The 13,420-nt window shown below is 47.6% G+C and overlaps 1 protein-coding gene across 2 annotated transcripts in view; it reads right to left on the bottom strand.

The window, feature by feature from the left end:
- PDZD2 (PDZ domain containing 2) overlaps positions 1 to 13,420 on the bottom strand; it is a 468,182-nt gene that overhangs the window by 343,242 nt on the left and 111,520 nt on the right. The gene's annotated exons all lie outside the window — the stretch shown is intronic.

Raw genomic sequence — 13,420 nt, 5'->3', positions numbered from 1 at the left:
TTCCAGCTTGATGTCAGATGACCAGCTTTGATGAGGCTGGTGAAGCGCTCACCTGAGGTATAGGAGCCTCTGGTTTCTGGATTTTTCACAAAGAGAACTGGTCTGCATGGTGCTGAGTCACCGTCTCCATGCCAGGAAGGAGGGTCTGGGGCTACCTCTTCTGCTTTCTTGATGACGTCACAACCTCTCAGTCTCTTCTTCTCAAATGTTCCATGTTCTCAACTTCAAATTATATGTAAGAACACATACGCATCATTCAAATTCCGGTGATGAATTTGCCAAAGTGGTTCCTTCCTTCCATTGTGGCTGGTAAACATCATTCTGTCCTTGTGGTAGGTGGTTATTTTGTTGAGGTTCATGAGTTTCTTTATTTCTTTTTGGTCTGCTCTAAACAAGAAACTGCACACACACAAGGACAGAGGCTCATGGCTGAGGTAGACAGTGTGCCCCATGCTGGGGACTGGCTAGGGGAAAGGGTTTTCTTAGGATACTGTCATCCTGACCGCCTGATACCAGAGGCCCTGGGGACTGTGGCCCTGGCAGGGAGGTGCTCTGTGGGCAGGAGCTGGGGGCCTGCTGATGCTGGCAAGGTTCACTGATGCTAAGAGCTCCTGAGGGCTAGACTCAGAGCCCTGCAGCTTCCAAAAACACAGATAATGACATCTCAGTCACTGCCCTCACAAACCAGTAACTCTTACTCAAACGAAAAAGGCATTTCCGATTTCTAATAACTCCCTAAAGTGCTTTAAAAAATCACATTCTTAATTAACCACTCTACCGAGCTCCACCTTGATTTCAAGTCCAGTGATTCCCAGTTTGCTCATTGCTGAGGGGAAGTGTGTGGTGGAGGGGTCGGGGGCAGAAGAGGGGGCCGAAAATGCCTATAAATGTCAGGCCAAGTTGAAACAGCGGAAGGCAGCACTCCACAGGGGAAGGACACTAGAGACAGCAGACTGGATTACCTCTCCAATCCAACTCCCCATTTACAATATCCTCCCTCCCCAATCCTGAGATTACTTAATGGTTCCATCTAATGAGCTTTGATTTATGGCCAATTATTGCACTCAGCCCACTGTACTCAACAGCCGCCATGACACATGGCTTCCATTGAACTTGATGCACAGCTGTGAACTGCTTCAAGTGTCAGACAGGCACATTGAAGGGAAGGCAAGGCCCGTGCTGGCATAAGAAGTGCCCATAGGAGCCAGGCGTGGTGACTCATGCCTGTAATCCCAGCACTTTGGGAGGCTGAGGCAGGCGGATCACCTGAGGTTAGGAGTTTGAGACTAGCCTGACCAACATGGTGAAACCCCATCTCTACTAAAAATACAAAAAGTAGCCGGGGGTGGTGGCTCATGCCTGTAATCCCAGCTACTTGGGAGGCTGAGGCAGGAGAATCGCTTGAACCCAGGAGGCGGAGGTTGTAGTGAGCTGAAATCATGCCATTGCACTCCAGCCTGGGCTACACGAGTAAAACTCGGTCTCAAAAAAACAAAAAACAAAAAACAAAACAAAACAAAACAAACCCAAAAAACAAGTGCCCATATCTCAGCTGTGGTTTCTGACCTTTTGGAAGGTAAACTGATGATATGGTTTGGATCTGTGTCCCCGCCCAAATCTCATGTTAAATTATAATCCCCAGTGTTAGAGGTGGAGCCTGGTAGGAGGGGATTAGACCAAGAGGGTGGAGTTCTCATGAATGGTTTAGCACCATTTCCTCCTTGTTACTGTAGAGTGAGTTCTCACCAGATCTGGTTGTTTAAAAGTGTGTGGCACCTTCCCTACCCTTCCTCCTGCGTTAGCCATGTGAGGTGCTGGCTTCTCCTTCACCCTCCGCCATGATTTTAAGTTTTCTGTGGTCCCTCCCAGATGCCAGCATCATGCTTCCCGTACAGCCTACAGAACCGTGAGCCAATTAACACTCTTTTTTTTTTGAGATGTAGTTTTGCTCTGTCACCCAGGCTGGAGTGCAGCGGTGTGATCTTGGCTCACTGCAACCTCCACCTCCTCGGTTCAAGCGATTTCTCCTGTCTCAGCCTCTCGAGAAGCTAGGATTACAGGCACCCACTGCCATGCCCAGCTAATTTTTGTATTTTTAGTAGAGATGGGGTTTCACCATGTTGGCCAGGCTGGTCTTGAACTCCCAATCTCAAGTGATCCGCCCACCTTGGCCTCCCAAAGTGCTGGGGTTATAGGCATGAGCCACTGCGCCCAGCCTAATCCTCTTTTCTTTATAAATTACCCAGTCTCAGGTATTTCCTCATAGCAACGTGAGACTGGACTATAATACATTCTCATTTTTTTCCCCTGAGAATACCAACATTCTCCTAATTATTCAAATTCTTAGTGTCGTCTCTACTTTTAACTTTCTCCTTTTCCTTTATCCCCCAAGCCCTATGTCTTTGCTTTGGAACATTTCTCACGTATCTTTTTATTTCTCTAGTCCCACTGCTACCACCCCATTTGGAAGAATCTGGCTCTTCCCTTTCTCTCATCCTGCAATCAGTCACCAAACTAATATTCCAGACTAAAACGCTGCTGCCATTATTATTTTTCCATTTGGGTGACTTCTCATTGTGGTTGCTTTCCCATATTATCTCCCTAAATTAAGAACCTACAACACCACATTTGAATTTTCCATCCTGATATTCAAGACTCTTTACAATTTAACCCCCACCTTTCCAACCTATGGCTCTTACACAGCACCACTCCCGTCACCACTACCCCTACTGTGTCCCCCTCCCCACCAGGAGTGAACACATTCCCACCCTAGAGCTTCTGCCCGACTGTTGACTTCTAGAATGCTCTTCCTCCCTCCTCTGCTCTTTCACTCAACAAATATTTATTTATTTATTTATTTTGAGACAGGGTCTCGCTCTTGTCGCCCAGGCTGGAGTGCAATGGTGTGATCTTGGGTCACTGCAACCTCTGCCTCGTGGGCTCAAGCGATTCTCCCACCTCAGCCTCCCAAGTAGCTGGGATTACAGGCATACACCACCACATCTGGCTAATTTTGTATTTGTAGTAGAGATGGGGTTTCACCATGTTGGCTAGACTGGTCTTGAACTCCTGGTTTCAAGTGATTTGCCCGACTTGGCCTCCCAAAGTGCTGGGATTACAGGCGTAAGCCACCACGCCTGGCCTCTCACTCAACGAATATTTATTGCAGTGACTGTGCTGGGGACTAAGAGCTTAGGACACATGAGTGGACAAAATACAGATCTCTCCCTGAGGATGCTGGCTTTCTATTGCTCTACAATCCACACCCATCCCATTCTTTGAAATCTACCTCGAATCCCACTTTCTCCCAAAGATCTCCATGATAACCTAGGCATGTCTAACTTCTTCCTTATTTTTATAGTTCATGGTGCTTACTGTTGGCACTGTACACCTAGGCTCAGAATTATATACTGCCTTGAATTGTTTTCTGATTATTCCTCTAGGCTTGTTTCATGCAACTCCTGAAATTATTTCATGCCAGAAACTGTGTTTGGTTCATTGACGTTCAAGCACCTAGCACGCTGTCAGCACATTTCCTGAGAATCATGCTGAGTGCCCTGTAGATGCTCAGTAAATATATGTTTTAATGCAATTGTGCCTGAGTTCAACATAAGAGCCACCAACGCAATGGCCACTTTATTAATTAAGGACAACTCTCCTCCCACTCTGGGTCTGCTTCCTTAAAAGAGGTGCCAGCAAACACTCCCCACTCCTCCTCCCATCTGCTTTACCGGGAGCAGAACCTGAAGCTGCACCTCTGAGCTGCTCTGCAAATGCGGAGTCCTGAGGTTGGAAGATGCTGTGTAAACCATATCTCCTTTTGGAAATTCATAATACATGTATTCATTTTTGATGATCTTTTATTTGAAGGCATCAGAATGAATGACAAAGACACAGTCTTTGCTCTTACCAAACACATCCTATTAAGAGTTCTGAGGCCAGGCGCAGTGGCTCATGCCTGTAATCCCAACGCTTTGGGAGGCTGAGGAGAGAGGATCGCCTGAGGTCAGGAGTTTGAGACCAGCCTGGCCAACATGGTGAAACCCATCTCTACTAAAAATACAAAAATTGGCCAGGAGTGGTGGCATGCATCTGTAATCCCAGGTACTCAGGAGGCTGATGCAGGAGAATCTCTTGAACCTGGGAGGCGGAGGTTGCAGTGAGCTGAGATCATACCACTGCACTCCAGCCTGGGCAACAGAGTGAGTCTCAGAAAAAAAAAAAAAAAAAAAAAGAGTTCTGGGAAGTCCCTTGGCAAGGAGGTTTTAGGTATGTGTATCTGTGTTTTCCCAAACCATTCCCACCTCCCACTTTTGGAGAATCACCTAACAACGTTCCATGGGCCATGATGGCCTCTGACTACAGCGTCAGCAAATCAGGCTAAAGCAAAATTTAGGATGAAAGAATAAAGAACTTATCTTTTAATTTCATACTAGGAAACTTCACTCCCCCTGAAGCCTCGAAGAGCCGGGTGTGTGTGCACTACCAGCTGTTCAAATGCATCCTTTTAAAAACACTCTGTGGTTCTGAGCACGGTGGTCACAATCCACTTCAATCCTGCAGTAGCTAGTTCACGCTGTTCCTCCCTGGCTCCCAGAAATAACAACAATGGGAGGAGGTGGAGGAGGGGGTGGGCACGGCAACGGGAGGTTGGGGCTGATGATGAGAAGCACTGGTGTGGGGGAGCTCACCACTCCTGGGTTCTAAGAGTCTTGCTCATGGGGTTAAAATTGGGGCAGAGCTAATGGCTCATCCAGTGTGAGGACCTGTTGGAAATGGAGGTGGAAGAGGAGGAGGGAGTGGCAAACACAGCCAAGCAGGACCAGGAACATAGTGTAGCCAGGGAACATGTGTGGAGGCGGGTGCGGAACAGCAGGATGCTTTCTCTAACACTTTTTTTGCTCTACCATTTTGCTTTCAAAGCAGAGGCCACACACTTTCCATACTTTGGGAGGAAATGGGTAGATTCTGAAATGGACACATCTACCTACCTGGGGTGCTTTCTCCACTCTTCAAACTCTGGAGAATGAAGATGGAAGAGGACAGGTTAAGATGAGGATGGAGGAAAGGGAGGGAGGAGGACTCTTCCAAGGAATACATCTCGGGAAACTCAAAATCAGAGGCATTTCTAAGTCCCTTCCTGCTTGAAGGTAATGCGTGATTAAGGGCTTGTACCAGGCAGGCATGTGTAGGGCCCGAGTGTGAGAGTAGAATCTTCTGGGGCCCATAGGCCCGGTCATGTCCCTCCTCCCCTCTTAGTGCTTCAGCCTAGAACCTGCGCCCACACCACATGTGCTGTCTGTCCCCCAGGGTAGGGCCTGAACGTGCTCCTTTGTGGTCCATTTCCAGGCCCCACATGCGTCTGCTGAGCTCTGGGGCGCCCTTCATGGAGGCATCTCCCTGGCCTGTGAGGCTGCCCAACCCTAATTCCATCTCCAGTGCCATCGGCGCTCTTTCCAGCAGTCACTGGGCACGCCTTCCAAGGTGCTTTGAAGCATTCATGGACTGAACAAGATTTGTTGAGCCCCTGCTAAGTATCAGGCTCAGAGAAGACACAAAATACAAATGAGTTAAGGTCCAGGCTCTTGAGAAGTTTAGAATCCAGTGCGGTCCAGAGCAGAAGGCATGCCCTGAGAGAGGCACCTGAAAAACCCCGGGAGCTCTTGGATAGAGCTGCCAGCGCCTGTCAGGCGAGACGTACAAAACAGATGAGCCCCGGCCTGGGCAGGGACTGCTGTGGGCAGAAAGGAACAGACATGTGGAATGAATTAGGGAGACAGACAAGAGCTGGAATTAACAGTGCAATAAAAACAAGAGTTAATTCACCCTCAGAAGCCAGAGCACTTTATAAGGCATGAAGCTGGGCTGGGCCCACAGAAAAACAACAGCCCAGTACAGCTGGCGCGGGCAGCTTCGCGGGGAGGGAAGGGGATAGAGTTGGTGTTGACCTTACAGGTGGCAAATGACAGCCTGGACGGGGAAAGTGTCTCCAGTGTTTTGGCTTGTCCTGAGCCCATAACAAAACCACCTGTGACCACTCTCTTTCACTTAAGACCCTTTAAGAATGTGCTGAGCTATTCAGGAGTGTCACCTCAGCCCATTAGCCCACTAGCCACTGAGCATTTCCATTCACACATTCTTTTTTTTTTTTTTTTTTTGAGGCAGAGTCTTGCTCTGTCGCCCAGGCCAGAGTGCACTGGTGCAATCTTGGCTCACTGCAAGCTCCGCCTCTCAGCTTGCATTTATGCCATTCTCCTGCCTCAGCCTCCTGAGTAGCTGGGACTACAGGTGCCCGCCACCACGCCCAGCTAATTTTTTTGTATTTTTATTAGAGACGGGGTTTCACCGTGTTAGCCAGGATGGTCTTGATCTCCTGACCTCATGATCTGCTTGCCTCGGCCTCCCAAAGTGCTGGGATTACAGGCGTGAGCCACCGTGCCTGGTCTTTTATTTGTTTGTTTGTTTTAAATGAGAAGAGGACTCATCTGTCATCCAGTTTGGAGTGCAGTAGTGCGGTCATAGCTCACTGCAGCCTGGAGCTCCTGGGCTCAAGCAGTCCTCCTGTCTCGGCCTCCTGTGTAGCTGGGATTATAGGCATGCATCACCTAATTTTTAAAAATGTTTGTAGAGGCAGGGTCTTGCTATGTTGCTTAGACTGGTCTCAAACTCCTGGCCTCACGTGACCCTCCCACTGCATCCTCCCAAAGTGCTGGGATTACAGGCATGAACCGCCCTACCCAGCCACATATTCTTAATATGCTGTAACGACGGGCCCTGGCCAACTGTGGACACAAAATTAAATTCCAAAATGTATATAATGGTGTTTTTACTTTGTTTCTTTATTCATATTTGCTTAATTAACTGGATTCCTCATAGCACTGTCTCTTCCAATGCCTGCCCTAGGGCAAGTGTGTCTTTTGCATGGCGCCCAGCAGGGCCAACATAGAAGAAATTGGGCCTTCCCCACAAGTAAGGCAGTGCAGGCGTCCAGTGGTGCCTGGCAGGGCTGTGGATACTGAGCCAGCACAGTGTCGCCTAGACCATCTCTGCCAGGGTCCCAGCTGTCACACTGCCACCACCTTTCCTCAGCTCCTATGTTCATCCCCCTGTTCACTCTGTGGGGTGCCCAGGATCCTATAATCCATTCTCTTTCTGCTCTGAGTATCCAGAGGAGGTCTGGTATCCACCAAACACTAGAGTGTCCCCACAGCTCCCCCAGTCACAGGCCCGCAGTGGCCACAGGACTTCTTGTGGGCCCAAGGACATGGCCGATGAGTGCTGCTGGGAGGTCTTGTCAAGCTCCTCTATCCTTTCTTTTTATTTAATTACTCACAAATATGAATGAATAATAATACGCATTGGTAGTGCTGGGAATGTGGTGCTGAACAAACTAGAAATGGTCCTTATCCTCAGAGAGAAGACGCCTTCTGGATCCTTCTCTGAGTGCACACTGGCCTTTAGGAAAAGTCTGACATTTTCTAAGCCACCTTCACTCCAGGCTGCATCTCAAGCATCTCTTATGTTGGAGGTGAGTGCATGACCTGGAGCTAGGCACAGGCACCCCCGGGTCCTGGAGGGGCCGGGGCTTCTGTGCTTCCCCGTTCCATCCTTTCTGAGTGCTGTCCTTGCCTTCCTCATCATGACTGACCTTTTGGGTGTCCCATTCCTCTACAGGCCAGGCATTTCTGGAGGTCTAAATTGCAGCCCTTCACACATCAGTGGTCAGCACATTTTCGAGCCTTTTAAAGACATCTGAAAGCATAGTTTTCTGTAGCAAATACCGAGACCCAATTACACTAGCAGTTGGAGTCAATGAGGGCAGTTGTCTATTGCCAAGGCCACGTCTAACTCTTAAGAGCAGTAAATACGTAGCCTTTTACTCCGCTGCTTGGCCCCGCTCCTCCTCTCTCCTGCCCGCACATGACGTAGCCCAGCCAGGCCACATTCATCAGCTGTTAATAGCTGCCATTTAGAAGCCTTTATTCCGTTTCACAGAGAAATGAGCAAATTTTGTTTCAGAAAAAGAGAGGCATGTTTTCCCTTATCAATGAATCTATTACTTATGTTAGATTCAGTCCTTTTTAAAGATGTTTACTTTGAGAAAACAAAAGCTGCAAAAAAAAAAAAAAAAAAAAGACACACCACCTAAAGATTAAAAAAAAAATTAAGTGATCTAGATAGCTAACGTTTACTGATGTGTAGAGTTGGAGCCTCCAGGAACAAAGTGTACTCATTCGAGGAGACAGAGAAGCAGAATATAGCCATCTGATTAGCTTTGTTGTAGGTGACATTTGTACAAAATGGGATATCCTACACCGACTACCTTCAAATTGTGCAAGCACCACCACCCCCCACCCCGAAATGCCGGTTAAAATGGCCATTGCCGACTTCCAAGCCCAAAGAAACCTCTTCAGGCTTAATGTTTCCGTTTTTACCCCTACCCATTCTTCCTATGTTATAATTTGCTCCCATCCATAACAAAAACAAAAAAACTTCCAGAAACAGTGGTCAAAGCAAAGGCAGCTCAGAAACCAGCACAAATAAGGAGCTGTTTGTCATCGGTGGGGAACCAGACCACGAGTTCTGAACATCTGCGGTTTGTCCAGAGGGTGGACCCTGGGAAACCTACACAAGGCGGCCATCAGTCGGCCACGGGTTGCTGCTGCCCTGTCATTGCCTGTGCTGCCTGTAATTTTCAAGCAGGATGCCCCACATCACACAACATCAACATCCTTCTCTGCACTTTTTATAACATCAATGTTGAGTTTTTGCTGAACAAGCCCTCACTTGTCCAAGCCTCAGTTAGTCTGTTGTATAACATATGTAGATTGGTATTTTTATTGACTTTTGAAACACACCAAATGTTGTTCTAGGAGGAGTTTCATGTCATTTCACAGAAACACTTAGGTTATGCATTGCAAGCACCGGAAGGGACTTTCGTGGTCCTGTAATTTGACCTACTCATCTAGCCAGTGTGGAAATGAGGCCAGGAGAAGTGAGTGAGTATCTGATCTAAGTATACACAGATCTTTCCAGAAAGAGTCGCAATCAAAATTCAGGCTCTCTGACTTCTGAACTAGAGCTCTTTTCACTCAAGGAGACCAAATAAAAGACTTAATCTTTTAAAGGCATGCTCTACTGGCTATAAGAAAAAAGGAGAGAAAATTACTTAAAATACAGAAAGAAGCTGGAAGCCTGATGATAGCCAATTAAGTTAATACACCCTCCTAATTAAACCTTCTCCACAGAAACCAAATTGTGAAATTTGAGTTCCTTGCGTCTCTTCCAATAGACTCCCTAACGAGTCGTAGGGAGACCCAAAGGTGAAGGAGAGGAAAAAGACAACCAAGAGCCTCGAAAATTCAGCCTCAGACCCTTCATGCCTGGGGCACAAAGGGATGCCCATCATCTGCCCTGTCCTCCAATGGCCCATGGCTACAGGGGGGCATCTGATCTCTCGTCCCTGTGGTTCCATATCAGGATGGGGTGGTGGGTGCATAGGTCCCTAGCAGCTGTCCCCTCCTGAAGAGGGTGTGAGGATCAATGAGTGACTGGTTGCCAAGGGCTGCAGGCAGAGGCTGTAAGGCACCACATTGAGCCCAACGTCATTATTATTAAACCTACAATTTAAACCCAATTATACTTTACAGAAGGCTGCAGCCTCCATTTAAACCACTCCTGGAGGAAAAGAAAAAGCCTGTGATACAAAGTTCAAGGCAAACTAGAGAAGCACTTATGCCACATGAAGCTGGGATTCGGGCTCACAATAATGATAGTAACCCTGGGGTTCTCACTCAGAGGGAAGCAGAACAATGGGATGCTAATGCTGGAGAATAAAAACAAGATGCAGACATCCTCCTTGTAGGAGAAGCATCTAGATGTCTTGGAGATTTTGAAATAAGTTTATTTATTTTCCTCAGCAGGAGAAGGCCTCACACCTCTGTGAGGTCTCAAACTGGTAACAGGGCTCTCCCAATGATGCTGCCTGAAAAAAAAAGAATGGAATCACTTGCTAACATCTAGAAATCAGGATCATCCATACAAAAGTCTAAATTTGCAGCCTCTCTTGAAAAATCTATTATCCAGCGATACTATGGGTTATCTGGAGCCAAACTTGGCTGTCTATTTATTTATTTATTTATTTATTTACTTATTTACTTATTTATTTATTTGAGACAGAGTCTCACTCTGTCGCCCAGGCTAGAATGCAGTAGTGCAATCTCAGCCCACTGCAACCTCCACCTCCCAGGATTCAAGTGATTCTCGTGCCTCAGCCTCCTGAGTAGCTGAGACTACAGGTGTGTGCCACTATGCCCAGCTAATTTTTGTATTTGTAGAGACAGGGTTTTGCCACGTTGGCTAGGCTGGTCTTGAACTCCTGACCTAGAGTGATCCACCCTGCTGTCAACTTTAGATGAATGAATGGGGCACAGGCTCTCTTATTTACCCCAGTCTCCACCACTCCCTATTGCCTCCTGGCATAGAAAACCTGCATCTGTGCCCGTTATCATGCATGTATGCTTTTGTCTTGTGCTTTTGCTTAAAGAGAGTTACGAAGAAAGTGAAATCTGTCTTATAATGGTACCTCTATAAAAATTTTTCTTATATTTATCTCACTTCATTTATTTATGTTATCCACCTGATACCGCATAGACATTTAATTGTTTGATTTCTAATCCAAATTTCCTTCAGGAGACAAGTGTCCTACAGCAGCTGCTGAAAATACCAATCATAAGGAAAGTCCATTTTAATTCAAATAATGATCATCAAGTGCCTACTAGGGTCAAGAGGCTGTGCTGGCCTTGGAGGAGGGGTTCAAGGATAACTAAGGCCCATGGCTTTCACTGTGAGCATTTCAGCTCAGAAGACTGGGTATGACCATTGAGAAGATGTTGGCATAAGAAAGGCACCAACCACTACGGGGTTCAGAGGAGGAAGCAACCACATCTGCCTGAGACATCAGGGAAAACAATATCTAAGAAATAGTATTTGAAACAGGCTTCAAAGAAGGGGTGATATCTTGACAAGTAAATAAGAAAATCAAGAGAAAACTGCTCAAGGACAAGCATGGTGGCTCATGCCTATAATCCCAGCACTTTGGAAGGCTGAGGTATGAGCACCAGTTGAGCTCAGGAGTTCGAGACCAGCCTGAGCAACACAAGGAGACTCCATCTCTGGGGGAAAAAAAAAAAACTTATTTTATTTTATCTATTTATTTATTTTTGAGACAGAGTGACCCTGTGTTGCCCAGGCTGGAGGGCAGTGGCACGATCTCAGCTCACTGAAGCCTCTGCCTCCCAGGTTCAAGAGACTCCTCTGCCTCAGCCTCCTGAGTAGCTGCGACTACAGGTGTCCACCACGACGCCTGGCTAATTTTTGTATTTTTAGTAGAGATGGGGTTTCACCATGTTGGCCAGCCTGGTCTTGAACTCTTGACCTCAGGTGACTCGCCTGCCCTGGCCTCCCAAAGTGCTGGGATTACAGGTATGAGCCACCGTGCCCAGCCTCGACAAAAAAATTTTAAAAACTAGCCGGGCATGGTGGCACGTACCTGTACTCCTGGCTACTTGGGAGGTTTAGGTAGGAGGATTACTTGAGTCCAGGAGGTCGAGGTTGAAGTAAACTATGACTACACCACTGCACTCCAGCCTAAGTGATTGATAAAGCAAGACCTTGTCTCAGAAAAAAAAAAAAAAACCCCATAAAACAAACAAACAAAAAATACAAAGAGAGAGAGAGAAATCTGCTCGAGAGAAAATGAGGAGAGTATGTACAAAGGCAGAGAAGCATTGGGGTGCAGGGAACAGTGAGAAATCCTCCCTCAAAGATGATTAAACTTGGAAAGGGAGGAGTTAGGCAGTTGAACTTCTGGATTCTGTTCCCACCTCCTCCCCCAGCCCAGCTTCAAAGAGGCAGAGGCGGCATCTTAACCACCTGATGACAGCTGAGTGATGCAGAAAGGCCACCCTCACAAAAATCTCATGCCTCAAGAGCACCCAAACCACCTCTCCCAAGATGCTGATGCCAAGGAACTGGGGGCAGGCTCAGTGTTACCGATCCACAGTCCTGGCTGCTCATGTCTCCGGTATTTAATGCAGCACCAGCTGGGACCCAGGTCCCTGTAAGGGGTATACCTCATTATGAGGCATGGATCCTGCTTTCATCCAAAGGAAAGTTACAAGCAGGAAATTAGCAAACACATGGGCTTACCGTCATCTTTCTACGCAATTCCTGATATAAAAGCCTTAGAGTTCAGACTTGGCTTCCCACCTTATCCATCCTCAAAACCCAGTCTCTCACCTTCAAAATGCATCATGGGTCCAAAGTCTTTTCATTGGCTTCATTGCTGTCATCATAGCACAAGCCCCCATCATTTCCCACCTAGACTTCTTAATTGCAAAGCCCCCTGCAAGGGCCTCTTAACTGGTCTCCTTGCTCCTGCTCTAACCCCCATAGCCTATTCTCCACACTGGAGAAACGGTCAATTTAATCATGCCACTCTCTCTTTTTTTGGAGATGTAGTTTCGCTCTTGTCGCCCAGGCCGGAGTGCAATGGTGTGATCTTGGCTCACTGCAACCTCTGCCTCCCGGGTTCAAACGATTCTCCTGCTTCAGCCTTCGAGTAGCTGAGACTACAGGCGTGTGCCACCACGCCCGGCTAATTTTGTATTTTTAGTAGAGACAGGGTTTCACCACATTGGCCAGGCTGGTCTCGAACTCCTGACCTCAGGTGATCCACCTGCCTTGGCCTCCCAAAGTGCTGGGATTATAGGCATGAGCCACCGTGCCTGGCCCATGCCACTCTTACTCAAAACCACCAAATGGCATCCCTTCATACCTAGCATGAAATCTGAAGTCTTCACCGTGGCTTTTAAAGTGCTGCAAAACATTACCCCTGACTACCTCTTCCCCACAACCCACCCTACTCACTCCACTCCAGCCACAGTCAATCAGGTATTTACTGAGCGCCTGCCAAGTGCCCGGCAGCCCCTCTCACTGGTGGGAATGCACCAGGAACAGTGGCCCCTTGCTCTGTCTTGAATACAGGAAAAGTGCCCCTGCCTCAGGCCCTTTGCAGTTGCTGTTCCCTCTGCCTGAAACTATCCGTGGATCTCCCCGTCACAGCACCCACTCGGACCTTCCCAAATATCCTCCCTGGAGCGGCGCCCCTCAGGACCCCGCTCCTCACCCTCCTGGCACACATCCTTGGCGGACCCTCATGTTACACATGCACTTGCACATTGTGTTCACGCTTTGTCTCCTCTACTGGAATGCAACCTCCACGGGGACAGGGTTCCTGTTTGTTTTGTTCGCTGTAGCGTTCCTGCATCTGATGAGTGTTCGGTACATGACAACTGCTTGCTATTTACTGCATGACTGAAATAAGAGCTAATCTGTAGGGCCCTGCCCAAAGGAGCTA

Source organism: Pongo pygmaeus, chromosome 4 (genome assembly GCF_028885625.2).
Source record: "Pongo pygmaeus isolate AG05252 chromosome 4, NHGRI_mPonPyg2-v2.0_pri, whole genome shotgun sequence".
NCBI lineage: Eukaryota > Metazoa > Chordata > Mammalia > Primates > Hominidae > Pongo > Pongo pygmaeus.
The sequence above is the reverse complement of the archived record's forward strand: the minus strand, read 5'-3'. Positions and strand labels throughout refer to the sequence as shown.